The sequence below is a fragment of the Pongo abelii genome, chromosome 1 (genome assembly GCF_028885655.2).
Source record: "Pongo abelii isolate AG06213 chromosome 1, NHGRI_mPonAbe1-v2.0_pri, whole genome shotgun sequence".
Classification (NCBI taxonomy): domain Eukaryota; kingdom Metazoa; phylum Chordata; class Mammalia; order Primates; family Hominidae; genus Pongo; species Pongo abelii.
In genome coordinates, this window is record NC_071985.2 from 177265571 (window position 1) to 177284892 (window position 19322).

The following is a 19322-nucleotide window of genomic DNA, read 5'->3' on the forward strand; positions in this document are numbered from 1 at the left end:
TGCAGGCCCCGCATGGAGCTTGCTCCATGGAGTGGCCAGCCAGGTTCTGCACTTGCTCACTCATGTGCTCCCTCCAGCAAGGGGTTGAGCACAGTGGGCTGAGTAGATGGCACCCCTTCTGAGAGTCCAGTAAAGGGGCTGAGAAAAATCCTGCAACACAGTGACTCTAGGCTCATGTCCTCATGTCTTGCTGCAGATACTATCTCATAGATAACTTGACTGAAATTGCCTCCATTCCTCCAGCATTCCTATTATACCCTTGGAGATGTTGAACCTTGTTTCAGACATTAGCTCTAGCGTTTCATAACTCTGTGACCTCTCAGCCTCTGAGATCTTTTTTCCTCATATGTAAAATGAGAATAAATGTTATCTTATAAGAGCATTGTGAGAATTTAGTGGAATAAAATGCATAATGCTGATCCATGGTAGGTCCTCAATAATGGTATTTTTCCTGATCAAAATGTTACCAGCAATATTTTAAAATTAACTTTTGTTTTTTATTTAGGAGTCTACCTACTTACCAAGCATAGTAAATAAAACAAAAACAACATTAAGGAATAAAAACATCTTTTTCACTCTACTTTAGCAAGTGCTTTATAATTATACTGGAAACTGAGAATCTTGGGGTGCACCACTTCCAAATGCTTTGGTATTAAATATAGGTCTATGCCTACATATGTAGTATACTGGGGACTCATGAGACAAATAACATTGAATTCCTCACGTGAGTGTGTTTTATGAGTGTTTTCCTGAGGATCACAGTAGAGGCATTTATGGCTGCAGAAAAGGAGACTTTTCTAGAGTCATTTCATGGGGCAAGAGACACCAAAATGGTTATAAAACAGAAAAGCACCTCTGCATAGCACGTCTTTTGGAAAGCTGTTCTGCTAAGAACTTGGCATCACTACCCCTTTTTCCCTGGGTCATCTTCATTTGCTTTGTTCCCGAAGGAGCTGTGAGATGTAAAAAACAGGTGAGGTTTGATTGTAACTGCTTCTGCTACTGAAATATTACACTCTTTAAAAGCAAAAAATTTAAAGAGGATAAAACTGCCTACAAAGGATTTTTTCCTTTGGACAGCCCTACCATTTATGACACACACAGCTCAGCCCTTGGCTGCCATTGGCACTGAGAAAACTGTTGAGCCCTTTCCCATGTATTTTGTACTTCTAAATATTACAGCTGCCACTTGGATTTATGTGCTTCAACAGAAGCAGCAGACAAAGAAGTCTATGCTTGTGAAGGAACGAAGTAACAATCTAAAAGAGTAATCAAAGTGAGGAGCAAATCTGGATTGGATTTAGGGATGCCCCACCACACATACCACATACCCGCCCCGCCACACAAACACACACACCATGCAGACACACACACATTCCTAGGTCAAGTGTGGCTACCTCAAAGACAGAAATGCCAACTACTTTTTCTTACCAAGAAAGCAGTTTTCTTTAACAAACTGTTTACCGCTTGCTACACAGCATACTTTCTTTTAGCAATTGATATGATGAAAATTTATTTTATATTATAAAATTAGTGAACTCTACTACTTATCTATCACCCCAAAAACAAAGAGAAAAGAAACATTAAAGAAAGTAATGTATGAAAACTATATCAAGGTTTATTTTCCAAAATATTAGTACACAAATATCAATAAGTGTTCTAAAAAAAAAAGAGTTCTGTGGTCAAACAGAATTGGGAAATGTTACTTTAGCTGAGGCTAAACAAATCTCTTTTGCAAGAGTTCTTAGAACCTTTATTTACTTATTTGCATTATGAATCTCTGAGACCAGAATATGTTATGTAAATATTTTGATAGAAACACATTAATATTTTATGAGAATAGCATGAAAAAAGAGTAAAAAAAATTAAAGTTCCTGTCCTTAAGACAGTCATTGGCTAGTGGAGAAAAAAACCCATAAACAGATTATTAAAATCAAGTGATTAAAATGTAAAAAATGTGGTAAATACAGAGAAGACTGAGGAAAACCAGAAGGAAGAAACTAGGCAGGGGAGTCAGTGCTTCCTGGATGAGGGGACACTGGAACTGTACCTTAACAAATGAGTGGCATTTTTCCAATTTCATCTACTTCAGTCTACCATCTCTGACCATCTACATGGAATAAACAATACTTTCTCTTCACTAAAGCTTATTGCTTTCCTCTTTTGGCAATTATGTACATTTGCCTTTTGTTGTCTTTGGAAGCTAGATAGATCTAGATCCAAATCTCAGCTCTGACTTTTACTGCCTCTGATCTTCAGCAACTACCTTAACCTCATCTGTTTTTCTGAATTGTCAGGAGAATTAGAGATCAACTAAGTAAAGCACCTAGCAAAGTGCCTGAAACATAATAGGCTTAACCATTTGGGCTATTATTGATGCAGGAGTTTTCTTGACCCCTTTGCTGAACTCATGGCAGGGGTGCCCCCTCTACTCAGCCTACTGCACTCAACCCCTTGTGGGAGGGAGCACATGAGCGAGTGGGTGAGGAACCAGCCAGCCGCTCTGAGTGCCGATACAGGAACAAGCTCCGTGCAGTGCCGGTGGTCAGATCAGGTGTGTTGCCTTGAGGGGAATGTGGCAGGTGCCCATGATCCTGAAGCCCCAGAGGGGATGTTACAGTGCTCCTTTAGTTACACCTTCCACGGACGGTGGCATGTTAGCAACTCAGTTGGCCCCTTGCCTCATTGTGTGAGGTGGCTGCCCTCCACCAGTGAGGGCAAAGAGCCAGCGTGATAGCGTTTCTGGGTAACCACACTTGGTGGGTCCCAAGTTCTTGTCCATTGTCCAAGAAGAATGAAGTCATGCAGACAATTGAAGGATGGTGAAGGCAGAAAATTTTACTGAGCAATGAAAACGGCTCTCAGTGAAGAGGGAAACTAGAGAGGGGATGGGAAGGGCAGATGGTCTTCCCCAAAGTCAAGTTGTCTCTTCCCCAAAGGCAGCCTGTCTCCCCCTCTACCAACTGATTCTGGGGTCTTTATAGACACAGGATGGGAAGTGCATGCTGATTGGTTTGTGAATATGCAATAAATGTTGAAGCAAAGTCACTACTCAAAGGTGGGCATGACAGTATAGAAAAACAATTAGCAAAGGGTAGGTATAGGTAAAATAGGTGAAGGGTGAGGATCAAGAGGAAAGAATGCCAAACAGGAAGACAAGTTCTCAATCCAGTCTAAGGATTTAACTTGTACCTAGTCTTTTAGGCTTTAAACTGTCTTTGGCTTGGAGGTGGGGTTTCACTGGGGAGTTACCCCTATCTGCCTAGGCATTTGGCTGCCTCCTACCGCTTTTATTATTATTTTTATTAGTTCTTAAAATTGGAATAGATTTACAGACATCTAATCTAAGCATTCACTAGATATACCAATTCCATTCATGGTATGTTTATATTACAGCTTCTGCTTGAAACTCTACTTTTACACAATTTTGTTTAATATACTCTCAGACTCTGAAAGACATAGTGCTATGCCTGGGTTACATACAGAATGAATCAAGCACAGATCTTGTCCTGGACCATATGTTCTCAGTCTAATGCTAGGGCAGGGTGATGCTGGAGAAGGTAAGAGCATAACAATAAGCACAATAGATGGGGGAGCCCATGGGCACTAATGAAGAGGTGCAGATAAGACATCATAGGAGCAAATACCCCTGCCCATTGGCATATGAAAGGCAGATTCCTGAAAGGATTGACATTTAAGCTGAGCCTCAATATATGGTTTATATATGGTTTTAAGAGATTAGCAATGGAAAAAAATCCAGGAGAAAAAAACAGCAGAAGCAATGTAATAACTTGTCAATTTGGCCAAGTCATTAAGCTAGTATGAGTAAATCAATGGGTAATAAATATAAAACCAGAAAGATAAATTAGTAACAGATCACAAAGTGTCAAAACAGTTCACCATCTACTTCTGTCAAGATGTCACATTTGACAGCTCCATAAAACACAACAAACACCATTTAAAGGCATAAGTGAACCAACAAAAAAGAAAAATCCACAGAAACTAAAAAAAAAAAAAGAAAAACAGAAACAAAAACCCTGTACACTTCACCAGTAAGCTCATAAGGAAACCCTGGGACTAAAAAAACTCTTGAATTTGATGCATGCAAATGGATGAAGAAGGAGATATTAGGCCTGAAATGTTGGGATAGAAGGAAGCATAACTGATATCTATCCACAGTGTAAGAGCTTTCCTAGGGCTACAAAAATAGAATAAAAGGTTTAAGAAATCTATCATTATAGGAAGGCACAAATAAAATTTGTTTGTCAACCTGGCCGCAAAATTGAAATTTTCATTTCTAGTGATTTATTACGAAAGACTTTTGACACTCAAGATTGGAGTGTGACAATCTTTGCAACAGCAACAGTAGTGAATCAATGCTGTATGAATGATCTGGAAAACTACAAGCTGAGAAATTAACATAAAAGGGATACACACAGCTATTATTTTGGGGGCTCCAAGAAGAAGCAAGCACAAATCCATTTGATAGGACATACCTTCAAACAAGTTTACAAAATGTTTCCCAAGTTAAAACCTCACTGAAAATTAGCTCACAAAGAAAAATTACATAGTTCCTGAAGTAACAATCATTAGGGAAAGGTAGCAAAGCAATAGCAACAGGCCTCTAAGAGCTTTAGATAATAGATAGAAACTATTAGGTATGTTTAATATGATTAAAGGTACAATCTTTAAAATGATTAAAGATATAAAAGATATAACATATATGAAAGAAGGATGAGACATCATTAAAAAGATGTATTTGAGAAAGAATATATAAATTAAAAACACAGTTGTTAATATCAAAGTTGGAAGGAAGTATAAACAGTAGCCTAAAACAAGTTTAAGAAATAATTAGTGAAATGGAAAATAGACCTGAAGAAACTACTAAGTATGGACAGATAAACATTTAGGAAATTTAGGAGACATGGAAGATGGAATTTAAAATAAGATAAACAAGAAATGGCAGGAAGAGTAATATGTGAAAAATGACAACTATAATTACTTTTTTTTTCACTAACTTCACTCACCACTATGAATACAATCCAACCACTATCATTGTTTGTCAGGATTATTTTAGTAGCTTCTTCACCTGGCCTCCCTGATTCTGTCCTTACCCCTAGGGTCTGCTCTCAACATTTGAAACTTAAAAAAAATAAAAGTCAGGCTCTGTCAATCCTCGGCTTAAAACCTTCCAGTAGCTTCCTATCTCATTAGTGGTAAAAGTACTTAAAATAATTTATACCCTGTTAATTCTCAAAATATGTTCCATGTTCATTCTGCTCCAGCCATACCTACTTCCTTGCTGCCTCAAATACTTTAACAAACCAGCACATGTACCCCGAACTTAAAATAAAAGTTAAAAAAAGAATACAGACGCTCCTCAACTTACAGTGTAATTACATCCCTATAAACCCATCATAAGTTGAAAATATTATGTGTTAAAAATGCTTTTAATACACTTAATCTACTGAACATCATAGCTTAGCCTAATCTACTTGAATGTGCTCAGGACACTTACATAAGCCTTACATTACAGTTGGGCAAAACCACCTAACACAAAGCTTATTTTATAATAAAGTAACATTTCATGTAATTTATTGAATACTGTACGTTACATTGACATTGTGAAAATTTCACATCATTGTAAAGTTGAAAAGTTATTAAGTTGAATCATTGTAAGTCAGGGACCATCATACTGATAACCAACAACATTTCTTATCACACTTAGGGTATTTTAGATTTGAAGATTTTAGATTCAGAAAAATTATATCTATGGAAAATTATAGAATTATCTAATGTTCATTCAGTAGTGAATTTATAAACATATGGAAATTGAACTAAACAAGAGTTTAAGTTTTCTAATTTAAATCTGTTTTCCTAAATGTGGCACTTATTTCACTGGTAATATTGAATGATTGTAGTTTTCACACAGACAATTTAATTATTATTAAATTTATAAATTTATCTTAATAAATATTCAAAAAACAAGTTCCTGCTTAGGTTGAAGCTAACATAAGTGGTACCTCTACTCCATCTCTCTGCATTTTTTGGCAATATATTATACACTCTTTGGGTGGTATGTGAATAAGGTAAATAACAAGAAGGTTATTTGCAAATGTCCAAAGTCTGAAAGTCAGGAAACCCTGCTGCAGGCCAAACTTTAGTTTAATATATAAAGAAATGGAAACTCTAGAAAAAAATACTTTAACCATGCTTCTACTTCAGTTTTTGAAATTTCAGTTCCCTCTCTTTAAATGCTTTTCCCCTAGATATTGGCAAGGGTGCTTCCTTCAAGTTTTTACACAAATATCATCTTGTGAGTAAGGCCTTGCCTAATAATTCTATTTAAAATAGCAAAAATCCCATCTCTACCCCCAGAATTCCTCATTCCTTTACCTTGAACGTATTTTATGGCATTTGTCACCTATAAAATGTATTTTACCACTTATTAATTATTTTTGTTCATCACCTTTTACCACTCCACCCAAGAATATAAACTCTGTGAATGATAATGTCAAAACAAGTAGAAATCAATTAAAGCAGTAATTGGAGAAAAAATTGTAACTTGACATGCTGTATTATAAACAAAAGGCATGAAAATTAAAATGCTAGGCTTAAAATTTAATAAACTGGAAACATTTTTGAAGTGTAAACCCAAAGAGCACACAAATGAAGAAATAAGAAGTATGAAAATAGAAATTAAAGAAATAGAAAATAAACCTATAATAGAATTATTAAAATCAAAAGCTGTGTTTCATTATAAAAATTAATTTAATATAATAAAACAAACTCTGGAGAAGTTAGTCAGGAAACAAAGCAGACAGAGAAGTTAATCATAGGCCTTAAAAGTTTGAAAAGTGGATGTATTATAAAAATAACAGAAAATGAAAAATATTAAAGCTAATCTCCGGAAAACTTTGTTAATACGTTTGAAAATGTAGAAGAAATGGGCCATTTTCTAGAAAAATGTAACTTACCACAACTGATTTAAAGAGAAATTGAAGAAAAGAAAAACACCTAAACAAATCTACAAAATGAGGTAGGAAGGATTATAAACTATACACGAAGAAGAGTGGTAACATTCGTTTGTAAAAAGAATAAACAAGTGTATCCTCACTCCTGTACCACACACAAAAATACATTTCAGTTGGATATATAGAATATAACTTCTATGCACATTTTAAAACCTAGTAAATGTCATGAATTATTTTTAGACATACTGTATTGCATATATAATAGAAAGACAAAAACACTTGCATGAACGATGCACATCAAATTAAGACATTGGTTACTTCTTGGAAGAGTGGGAATTGGATGAGATGAAGGATATAGCAGGAGCCTACAAGTCTAGCTCTAATTTTCAGACTCATTTTAGAATAAAAATGATTCAATCATAGCAAAAATCTGAAATAGCAAAATGTTCAGATTTGGCAAGGCTGGGTTTTGGATATATGGGTGCTCATTTCATTATTCTTTGTATTTTTAGTAACTTTAAATATGTAATTATTTAGAAATGAAGTCTAGGCCAAATGATCTGCCTTTTTTCCTATGAGCAGTGAGGAATTCTTGAAGTTCTTTAGTAGGAAATCTGACCATGTAGAGCTTCAAATGCCATCACAAAAACCTGAGTGTTCTCTCTCTTCCATCTCATAGAAAGACTCTCAACAGAACTCAATTCAAATATCCAAAATGGACAGATACAAACAGGATTAACCTTGTTAAGCCAACCATGGAAATAAAGGTGCTTTATTGAGAAATTTTCTGCAGAGAATAATATATATTTTTAAATATTGCTTATAAGGCACCCAGAGACAACCACACAACATTATGCATTCTGGAAAATAATTAATTTAAACTGATTGTGTTTGGAGCTGGGAAAGCTTCTCCATGAAAGTGTTTTGAATCTAACAACACTTTTGTGATGTGTTACAGTCAAGGCAGAAGCAAAAAGCAAAGTGTGTGCTTCTCCCAAGTGCAACTTTTGAAAGAATGTATACAGAAAGAATCATTTAAAAACTATGTGTATTTATATATCATCTGCTTGTCATAGCTTATGTAATATTTTGTAGAATTCTAATCCCATTAATTATGTTTTCTATTTTTCGATTTTTCTCTGTAATATGTAATTATTTCAACCTATGCCTTAGTTTTGTGTGCTCTATTATTTGGCTGGAATTCGGCAGGGTTTGTCTCCGAGAACGCTGAGAAGATACCAATCTTCCCCACTCAGCTCATCTTCTCTGATCTAAACAGTTCTATTTCGTGAATGTGCCCCCACGACTTGAATAGGACAAAGCATTCAAGACATAGTGTTTCCATAAATGATTTAATCTCACTGAGACACAAGTCTTATTCCCTCAAGAAATAAAATCTAATGCCAAATATGAATTACTTTTCATTTTTTCTGTTTTTTTTTTTCTCTTTCCAAGGCTGACTGCATAGATAAAAGAACAAGAGGGTCAAATCCATTAACTGGGTAATTCAACTTTAGTCAGTACATTTTACCCAAGATTACAAGATGAGACAAAAGTGAGGATTTTTCCATGTTGAGTTATTTGCTGGAATCTTGACACTAAAAGTATTCAGAAAAGATGGGGTATCTACCTTTATGGGATGGGAAGTTAAAAATAGAAGGAAAAACCGGGGGAAAAGGAAATGAATGAACATTTTCTGAACACTTGACTATGTTCCAGGTACTTCAGGCAAATCATCCAAATGAAATCTAACAGTACCTCAATTGAGTTTTTTGTGTGTGTTGCTTATGTCACTGATGACAAACAGAGACTCTAACAAGTGGAAAAATAGACCTTAAGACCAAGGGGTGAGCATGGAGGTGCACTAGTCAGACCTCCATTCAGGAAAAGCTGCTGCTGGCAGCATAGGTGAAAATGTGGCTTCTTCTTCAGATCTTGGCATTCATGCTAAGGCCATACTTCACCTGCCCTGCCTCCAGGACATGACAGAACACAGCAGTGGCACCACAGTTAGTTCATTCCTGCTTAATGCAGGAATCCTATAAATCTGCTCTGAGACCCTGCATTGGCCTAGCCAGGGATTTCTCAGGACCGTAATCAGAACTGCAGCTCCTACAACAGCCTCCTTCCTTCCCACTCCCTTTTCACAGGTGCCAGAATGGCATTACCTGCCTTCTCTTGTTCCATCCATCTTTATCCTTCATAACCACTTTCCACAACAAGCCTCTTACACATCTAATCCTGTCTTGGCATTGGCTTCTCAAAAGACCTTACCTGACACAGGCCACAGAACAAATAGCTTTCAGCTTAAAGTGAATAAGCTTGAAGATCTATTGTACAGCGTGGTGATTATTGTTAATAATCACGTTTTATGTACTTGAGATTTGCTAAGAAAGTAGATCTTGTGTTCTTACCACAAAAAAAGAAAATAGTATAATAACTATATGAGATTACACATGTTAATTAACTTGATTATGGAAATCATTATACAAAATATAGTTATATAAAAATGCTATGTTGTACATCTTAAATACACATATATTTAAATTTGTAAATTATAACTCAATAAAAACTGGAGAAAAACCCTAGTAAATGTCAGAATTAGGGTCTGATGCCAAAAAGGATCACCCTTTCAATATTGACATTAATACTACTAGTAATACTAATATTGATACTACTGCTAATAATTAACATGATATATACTATTTATTGAGCATTAACTATGAGCTAAGTATTGTGCTTACATGCGCTATTTTATTCAGTTTTCATTAAAATTTTATAAGACAGATATTATCTGCATTTTATAGATGAGGACACAAAGAGACATCATTAACTTATCCAGATTACACCATTATCCAGCAGCATATCCAGGATTTGGACTTGGATCTGTGTGGCTTTAAAATCCACGTTCTTACCCACTGTATTAGTCCATTTTCATGCTGTTATAAAAAACTGCCTGAGACTGGGTAATTTATAAATAAAAGAGGTTTAATTGACTCACAGTTCCACCTGGCTGGGGAGGCCTCAGGAAACTCACAATCATGGCGGAAGGCGAAGGGGACATAAGGCACCTTCTTCACAAGATGGCAGGAGGGAGAAGTGCAGAGAGAAGTGTAAAAGTTCTCGTGGGAATTCACTATCACAAGAATAGCATTGGGGAAATCACTCCCATGATTCAATTACCTCCGCCTGGTCTCTCCCTTGGACACATGGGGATTATGGGAATTACAATTCAAGATGAGATTTGGGTGGGGAAACAAAGCCTGACCATATCACTCACCTGTGCAGTTTTTATACTTTCATTAATTTCTACGTTTTATGGCTATTATTTGATGGGTTTTCTTATACTTAAGATGAGAATAAGCAACATATATTTATAAAACATTAACTCTGTGGCCAGTTTTTGGGTTATATCCTGAGGATTCAATAGAATAAAAGTCCTAATTTCTGCCCTCAAGAAAGTCATTATTAATCTGTAAGTTTTTAAATAATTTAATGAAAAGAAACTATTGATACCTCTGAAACAAAGAAGCAACCAAGAAGCTAGACAAGTGTATGGTAGTTATTAAATGGTGTTAGCTACTCTTCTGAACAAAGTAATATAAAAATAAACACATCAACTTCAAAGCCTGTGAAATTTCAAAATAGCAAAAAAGCAAAATAGTTCCTATCAGCTGGAATGGAGGAACTAGGGTTTTAAAATCTTGTAAAATTTGAAGAGGTCCAAAATGTAGGATATCAAAGTGAAGGTGAACAATTAATACAATTTGCTAACAGGAGGGGAAAAAGTCAATCCTTAAAATTAAGTCAGATTCAAGGAGAAATAGAACTGTCCACTTGGTGTCACTTACATTTCCTCCATGTACACATGTATCATGTTCCTTCAGAACATATTGGAATGTAATATAATGGAAATAGTATGTACTTGACAGTCAAACAGAACTGTAATCCACAAGACTGTCAGTGTGAACTGGTTAAACAATAAAATCATGAACTAGGGCAAGAAAGAGAATGTTTAATGATGCTACATGGGAAATTTAATGTTGTCCAGGTTTCTCCCCAGTGGAGGAGGCTGCTGTAATCTTGGACTCCATCCAGAAATTTACACTTCCTAATTCAAGGACTCTTAAAATACTTCCTCCTGACATACAATGGAAGAAATAACATATGTATTTTTAAAAGACAGACAAAGATACATACTAAGCCTTAACTGAAAAATAAAGAGGCAGCTGGCCTGAGTACACAGACCACCAAAAATCTGTTGGGTCCTATAAGCAGAAATAAAAATCAAGACTTGCTATTTAGTAACTTTTTACCTGTCGTTTGTTAGTATCTGGAGACCAAGCAAAACTTCCTTACCAATTCTTTAAAGAATCCTCATGATGTGGTTTAGGTCTGTCTCCTTGCCCAAATCTCATAATGAATTATAATCCCCAGTGTTGGAGGTGAGGCCTAGTGGGAGGTGATTGGATCATGGGGGTGGATTTCCCCCTTGGTGCTGTTCTTTTTTTTTTTTTTTTTTTATTAATATTATTATTATTATACTTTAGGCTCTATGGTACATGTGCGCAACGTGCAGGTAAGTTACATATGTATACATGTGCCATGCTGGTGCGCTGCACCCACCAACTCGTCATCTAGCATTAGGTATATCTCCCAGTGCTATCCCTCCCCCCTCCCCCCTCCCCCCACCCCACAACAGTCCCCAGAGTGTGATGTTCCCCTTCCTGTGTCCATGTGTTCTCATTGTTCAATTCCCACCTATGAGTGAGAATACGCGGTGTTTGGTTTTTTGTTCTTGCGATAGTTTACTGAGAATGATGATTTCCAATTTCATCCATGTCCCTACAAAGGACATGAACTCATCATTTTTTATGGCTGCATAGTATTCCATGGTGTATATGTGCCACATTTTCTTAATCCAGTCTATCATTGTTGGACATTTGGGTTGGTTCCAAGTCTTTGCTATTGTGAATAATGCTGCAATAAACATACGTGTGCATGTGTCTTTATAGCAGCGTGATTTCCAGTCCTTTGGGTATATACCCAGTAATGGGATGGCTGGGTCAAATGGAATTTCTAGTTCTAGATCCCTGAGGAATCGCCACACTGACTTCCACAAGGGTTGAACTAGTTTACAGTCCCACCAACAGTGTAAAAGTGTTCCTATTTCTCCACATCCTCTCCAGCACCTGTTGTTTCCTGACTTTTTAATGATTGCCATTCTAACTGGTATGAGATGGTATCTCATTGTGGTTTTCATTTGCATTTCTCTGATGGCCAGTGATGGTGAGCATTTTTTCATGTGTTTTTTGGCTGCATAAATGTCTTCTTTTGAGAAGTGTCTGTTCATTCCTTCGCCCACTTTTTGATGCGGTTGTTTGTTTTTTTCTTGTAAATTTGTTGGAGTTCATTGTAGATTCTGGATATTAGCCCTTTGTCAGATGAGTAGGTTGCAAAAATTTTCTCCCATTTTGTAGGTTGCCTGTTCACTCTGATGGTAGTTTCTTTTGCTGTGCAGAAGCTCTTTAGTTTAATTAGATCCCATTTGTCAATTTTGGCTTTTGTTGCCATTGCTTTTGGTGTTTTAGACATGAAGTCCTTGCCCATGCCTATGTCCTGAATGGTAATGCCTAGGTTTTCTTCTAGGGTTTTTATGGTTTTAGGTCTAACATTTAAGTCTTTAATCCATCTTGAATTGATTTTTGTATAAGGTGTAAGGAAGGGATCCAGTTTCAGCTTTCTACATATCGCTAGCCAGTTTTCCCAGCACCATTTATTAAATAGGGAATCCTTTCCCCATTGCTTGTTTTTCTCAGGTTTGTCAAAGATCAGATAGCTGTAGATATGTGGCATTATTTCTGACGGCTCTGTTCTGTTCCATTGATCTATATCTCTGTTTTGGTACCAGTACCATGCTGTTTTGGTTACTGTAGCCTTGTAGTATAGTTTGAAGTCAGGTAGTGTGATGCCTCCAGCTTTGTTCTTTTGGCTTAGGATTGACTTGGCGATGCAGGCTCTTTTTTGGTTCCCTATGAACTTTAAAGTAGTTTTTTCCAATTCTGTGAAGAAAGTCATTGGTAACTTGATGAGGATGGCATTGAATCTGTAAATTACCTTGGGAAGGATGGCCATTTTCATGATATTGATTCTTCCTACCCATGAGCATGGAATGTTCTTCCATTTGTTTGTATCCTCTTTTATTTCCTTGAGCAGTGGTTTGTAGTTCTCCTTGAAGAGGTCCTTCACATCCCTTGTAAGTTGGATTCCTAGGTATTTTATTCTCTTTGAAGCAATTGTGAATGGGAGTTCACTCATGATTTGGCTCTCTGTTTGTCTGTTATTGATGTATAAGAATGCTTGTGATTTTTGTACATTGATTTTGTATCCTGAGACTTTGCTGAAGTTGCTTATCAGCTTAAGGAGATTTTGGGCTGAGACAATGGGGTTTTCTAGATATACTATCATGTCATCTGCAAACAGGGACAATTTGACTTCCTCTTTTCCTACTTGAATACCCTTGATTTCTTTCTCCTGCCTAATTGCCCTGGCCAGAACTTCCAACACTATGTTGAATAGAAGTTGTGAGAGAGGGCATCCCTGTCTTGTGCCAGTTTTCAAAGGGAATACTTCCAGTTTTTGCCCATTCAGTATGATATTGGCTGTGGGTTTGTCATAAATAGCTCTTATTATTTTGAGATACATCCCATCAATACCTAATTTATTGAGAGTTTTTAGCATGAAGGGTTGTTGAATTTTGTCAAAGGCCTTTTCTGCATCTATTGAGATAATCATGTGGTTTTTGTCTTTGGTTCTGTTTATATGCTGGATTACATTTATTGATTTGCTTATATTGAACCAGCCTTGCATCCCAGGGATGAAGCCCACTTGATCATGGTGGATAAGCTTTTTGATGTGCTGCTGGATTCGGTTTGCCAGTATTTTATTGAGGATTTTTGCATCAATGTTCATCAAGGATATTGGTCTAAAATTCTCTTTTTTTGTTGTGTCTCTGCCAGGCTTTGGTATCAGGATGATGCTGGCCTCATAAAATGAGTTAGGGAGGATTCCCTCTTTTTCTATTGATTGGAATAGTTTCAGAAGGAATGGTACCAGTTCCTCCTTGTACCTCTGGTAGAATTCGGCTGTGAACCCATCTGGTCCTGGACTTTTTTTGGTTGGTAAGCTATTGATTATTGCCACAATTTCAGCTCCTGTTATTGGTCTATTCAGAGATTCAACTTCTTCCTGGTTTAGTCTTGGGAGGGTGTATGTGTTGAGGAATTTATCCATTTCTCCTAGATTTTCTAGTTTATTTGTGTAGAGGTGTTTGTAATATTCTCTGATGGTAGTTTGTATTTCTGTGGGATTGATGGTGATATCCCCTTTATCATTTTTTATTGCATCTATTTGATTCTTCTCTCTTTTTTTCTTTATTAATCTTGCTAGCAGTCTATCAATTTTGTTGATCCTTTCAAAAAACCAGCTCCTGGATTCATTAGTTTTTTGAAGGGTTTTTTGTGTCTCTATTTCCTTCAGTTCTGCTGTGATTTTAGTTATTTCTTGCCTTCTGCTAGCTTTTGAATGTGTTTGCTCTTGCTTTTCTAGTTCTTTTAATTGTGATGTTAGGGTGTCAGTTTTGGATCTTTCCTGCTTTCTCTTGTGGGCATTTAGTGCTATAAATTTCCCTCTACACACTGCTTTGAATGCATCCCAGAGATTCTGGTATGTTGTGTCTTGGTTCTCATTGGTTTCAAAGAACATCTTTATTTCTGCCTTCATTTCGTTATGTACCCAGTAGACATTCAGGAGCAGGTTGTTCAGTTTCCATGTAGTTGAGCGGTTTTGAGTGAGATTCTTAATCCTGAGTTCTAGCTTGATTGCACTGTGAGCTGAGAGATAGTTTGTTATAATTTCTGTTCTTTTACATTTATTGAGGAGAGCTTTACTTCCAAGTATATGGTCAATTTTGGAATAGGTGTGGTGTGGTGCTGAAAAAAATGTATATTCTGTTGATTTGGGGTGGAGAGTTCTGTAGATGTCTATTAGGTCCGCTTGGTGAAGAGCTGAGTTCCATTCCTGGGTATCCTTGTTGACTTTCTGTCTCGTTGATCTGTCTAATGTTGACAGTGGGGTGTTAAAGTCTCCCATTATTAATGTGTGGGAGTCTAAGTCTCTTTGTAGGTCACTCAGGACTTGCTTTATGAATCTGGGTGCTCCTGTATTGGGTGCATATATATTTAGGATAGTTAGCTCTTCTTGTTGAATTAATCCCTTTACCATTATGTAATGGCCTTCTTTGTCTCTTTTGATCTTTGTTGCTTTAAAGTCTGTTTTATCAGAGACTAGGATTGCAACCCCTGCCTTTTTTTGTTTTCCATTTGCTTGGTAGATCTTCCTCCATCCTTTTATTTTGAGCCTATGTGTGTCTCTGCACGTGAGATGGGTTTCCTGAATACAGCACACTGATGGGTCTTGAGTCTTTATCCAATTTGGCAGTCTGTGTCTTTTAATTGGAGCATTTAGTCCATTTACATTTAAAGTTAATATTGTTATGTGTGAATTTGATCCTGTCATTATGATGTTAGCTGGTTATTTTGCTCGTTAGTTGATGCAGTCTCTTCCTAGTCTCGATGGTCTTTACGTTTCGGTATGATTTTGCAGTGGCTGGTACCGGTTGTGCCTTTCCATGTTTAGCGCTTCCTTCAGGAGCTCTTTCAGGGCAGGCCTGGTGGTGACAAAATCTCTCAGCATTTGCTTATCTGTAAAGTATTTTATTTCTCCTTCACTTATGAAGCTTAGTTTGGCTGGATATGAAAATCTGGGTTGAAAATTCTTTTCTTTAAGAATGTTGAATATTGGCCCCCACTCTCTTCTGGCTTGTAGGGTTTCTGCCGAGAGATCCGCTGTTAGTCTGATGGGCTTCCCTTTGATGGTAACCCGACCTTTCTCTCTGGCTGCCCTGAACATTTTTTCCTTCATTTCAACTTTGGTGAATCCGACAATTATGTGTCTTGGAGTTGCTCTTCTCGAGGAGTATCTTTGTGGCGTTCTCTGTATTTCCTGAATCTGAATGTTGGCCTGCCTTGCTAGATTGGGGAAGTTCTCCTGGATAATATCATGCAGAGTGTTTTCCAACTTGTTTCCATCCTCCCCGTCACTTTCAGGTACACCAATCAGACGTAGATTTGGTCTTTTCACATAGTCCCACATTTCTTGGAGGCTTTGCTCATTTCTTTTTATTCTTTTTTCTCTAAACTTCCCTTCTCGCTTCATTTCATTCATTTCAGCTTCCAGGGCTGATATCCTTTCTTCCATTTGATTGCATCAGCTCCTGAGGCTTCTGCATTCTTCATGTAGTTCTCGAGCCTTGGTTTTCAGCTCCATCAGCTCCTTTAAGCACTTCTCTGTATTGGTTATTCTAGTTATACATTCTTCTAAATTTTTTTCAAAGTTTTCAACTTCTTTGCCTTTGGTTTGAATATCCTCCCATAGCTCGGAGTAATTTGATTGTCTGAAGCCTTCTTCTCTCAGCTCGTCAAAGTCATTCTCCGTCCAGCTTTGTTCTGTTGCTGGTGAGGAACTGCATTCCTTTGGAGGAGGAGAGGTACTCTGCTTTTTAGAGTTTCCAGTATTTCTGCTCTGTTTTTTCCCCATCTTTGTGGTTTTATCTACTTTTGGTCTTTGATGATGGTGATGTACAGATGGGTTTTTGGTGAGGATGTCTTTTCTGTTAGTTTTCCTTCTAACAGACAGGACCCTCAGCTGCAGGTCTGTTGGAGTACCTGGCCGGCCATGTGAGGTGTCAGTCTGCCCCTGCTGGGGGGTGCCTCCCAGTTAGACTGCTCAGGGGTCAGGGGTCAGGGACCCACTTGAGGAGGCAGTCAGCCTGTTCTCAGATCTCCAGCTGCATCCTGGGAGAACCACTGCTCTCCTCAAAGCTGTCAGACAGGAACATTTAAGTCTGCAGAGGTTACTGCTGTCTTTTTGTTTGTCTGTGCCCTGCCCCCAGAGGTGGAGCCTACAGAGGCAGGCAGGCCTCCTTGAGCTGTGATGGGCTCCACCCAGTTCAAGCTTCCAGGCTGCTTTGTTTACCTAAGCGAGCCTGGGCAATGGCGGGCGCCCCTCCCCCAGCCTCACTGCCGCCTTGCTGTTTGATCTCAGACTGCTGTGCTAGCAATCAGCGAGACTCCGTGGGCGTAGGACCCTCTGAGCCAGGTGTGGGCTATACTGTCCTGGGGCACCGTTTCCTAAGCCCGTCGGAAAAGCACAGTATTCGGGTGGGAGTGGCCCGATTTTCCAGGTGCCGTCTGTCACCCCTGGAAAGGGAACTCCCTGACCCCTTGCGCTTCCCGAGTGAGGCAATGCCTCACCCCTGCTTCGGCTGGTGCATGGTGCACTCACCCACTGACCTGCGCCCACTGTCTGGCACTCCCTAGTGAGATGAACATGGTACCTCAGATGGAAATGCAGAAATCACCCGTCTTCTGCGTCGCTCGTGCTGGGAGCTGTAGACCGGAGCTGTTCCTATTCGGCCATCTTGGCTCCTCCTCCGGTGCTGTTCTTGTGATAGTGAGTTCTCATGAGTCTGGTTGCCTAAATATATGTGGCATCTCCCTCCACTTCTTCCTGCTCCAGCCATATGAGGTGCTCACTCCCACTTCGCCTTCCGCCATAATCGTAAGTTTCCTGAGGCTCCCCAGAAGCCCAGCAGAAGCCAACATCATGCTTTCTGTGCAGTCTGCATAACCATGAGCCAATTAAACCTTTTTTCTTTATAAATCACCCAATCTCTGGTTTTTATTTATAGCAGTGTAGGAACAGATTAATATACCTCAATATTTGAAGTAAACCCTGAAAAACACAAACAGTTTCATAAAAATAGTATAGAGAGCTCCTGTTGCAAATAATCAGGACCCCAGAGCAAAGCTGTTTTAGGTCCATAATGGGGGAATGACTCAGAAGCTAATCTGAATAATTTGGAAAGAACGAGCAGTTGAGACCAGACCAAAATTGAAGTTGTCCCTGGCTAAAGCCTTCCTCCTCAATGAGAAGGAACGCAATGCTATTATCACAAACCTGCTGCATAGAATCTGTTCCTCTGTTTAATGATGCTTTAGCCAATTGTAGCACAAGGGACACATTTTATAGACCTTATCCAGGCTGGGCCATCCCTAAGTTCCAACATGGATACATTGATTACTTTTATTTAAATGAACTTCTGAGGAGGCAAAGTGAGAATACCTGGATGAGAGGAAAGACACAAAGTCTCACTTGTCGCTCTTCATTTGAACTTGTTAATAAGACTAATAATATGGTACACAATTTCAATATAAGCAAACTGAAAAATGCACAGTGTAGCTAGAATAAGAACAATGCTATAGTAAGCATTGGAAGGGCATGGTTTGTGAAGTTTGGAAGAGGCCAGGTCACACAGCCATTATGACATGTACAACCTATACAGCTATATAAGAAGCCCTTGAATAGAATGAGTGCAAATGATGAATGGAGGAACGGATGATTGATTCAATGAATGAATGAATAAATGAATGCAAAATATAGCAATAGAATAGACAATGGATTGAGAACCAGGAAATACGGTTTCTAGCCTTCAGGTCTTTATCTTGTGTGACCCCTGGAAACTCACTTCTAATTTTATAGTTTAGTTTTCTTATTTGTTTGATTTACTCTTTTTGATATGGCACAGGTTCTTAGCTTGTATTTAATTAATGAATAAGGATAGTTGTCCTGACTTCATACAGGAAAGGAGTCTAACATCTGTTGAATAATACTTAACATGTGCTACCACCCTGCCAAACACACACACACTCTCTCTCTCTCTGTGTTAATCCTTTTAACCATACTTAAAAGTAGATATAATTGTCATCACTTTTACCAATGAAAAAATTGAGATTCTAATATATTAACTGATGTTTGTGTTTCACACAGAGTAAGTAAATAGGATAAAATTGGAGGCCGTTACAGACCCAAACCTTTCAATCTCACCATGTTGCCACTTATTTGAGAAACTGAAAAAAGTATACATATGCAAAGTATCACCAGTGTTGCAGATATTTGCCCAAAGGCACATATCTAAGTGTTTGTTTCTATACAAAATAGTCAGACTGGTTCTCATACCAACTCACACGGGATGTGAGGCAACAGATAGACCCAAATATTTATTAAGTGGGAAAGTAAGATGTCCATAAGTTGATGAAGACTGTTTTGTTTTGCTTTTTTTCTTGTGACCAGGAAACTAATAGCAAGTGAAGAAAAGGAATTGTTGGCAGACAACTTGGCTAAAGTACCAGACTTCTTTGTCATCCAGTCAGACACTAGGGGTGAAAA

At 38.0% G+C, this 19322-nt stretch overlaps 2 long non-coding RNA genes across 2 annotated transcripts in view; one reads left to right on the plus strand and one right to left on the minus strand.

Moving 5' to 3' along the window:
• Positions 1–19322, minus strand: part of LOC112133146 (uncharacterized) — an 86565-nt gene that overhangs the window by 19248 nt on the left and 47995 nt on the right. The gene's annotated exons all lie outside the window — the stretch shown is intronic.
• LOC134760894 (uncharacterized) overlaps positions 1–19322 on the plus strand; it is a 34346-nt gene that overhangs the window by 14085 nt on the left and 939 nt on the right. The window contains exon 2 of the long non-coding RNA XR_010138948.1: positions 8430–8476. This is a non-coding gene — a long non-coding RNA (uncharacterized LOC134760894). The remainder of the gene's footprint in view (positions 1–8429; positions 8477–19322) is intronic.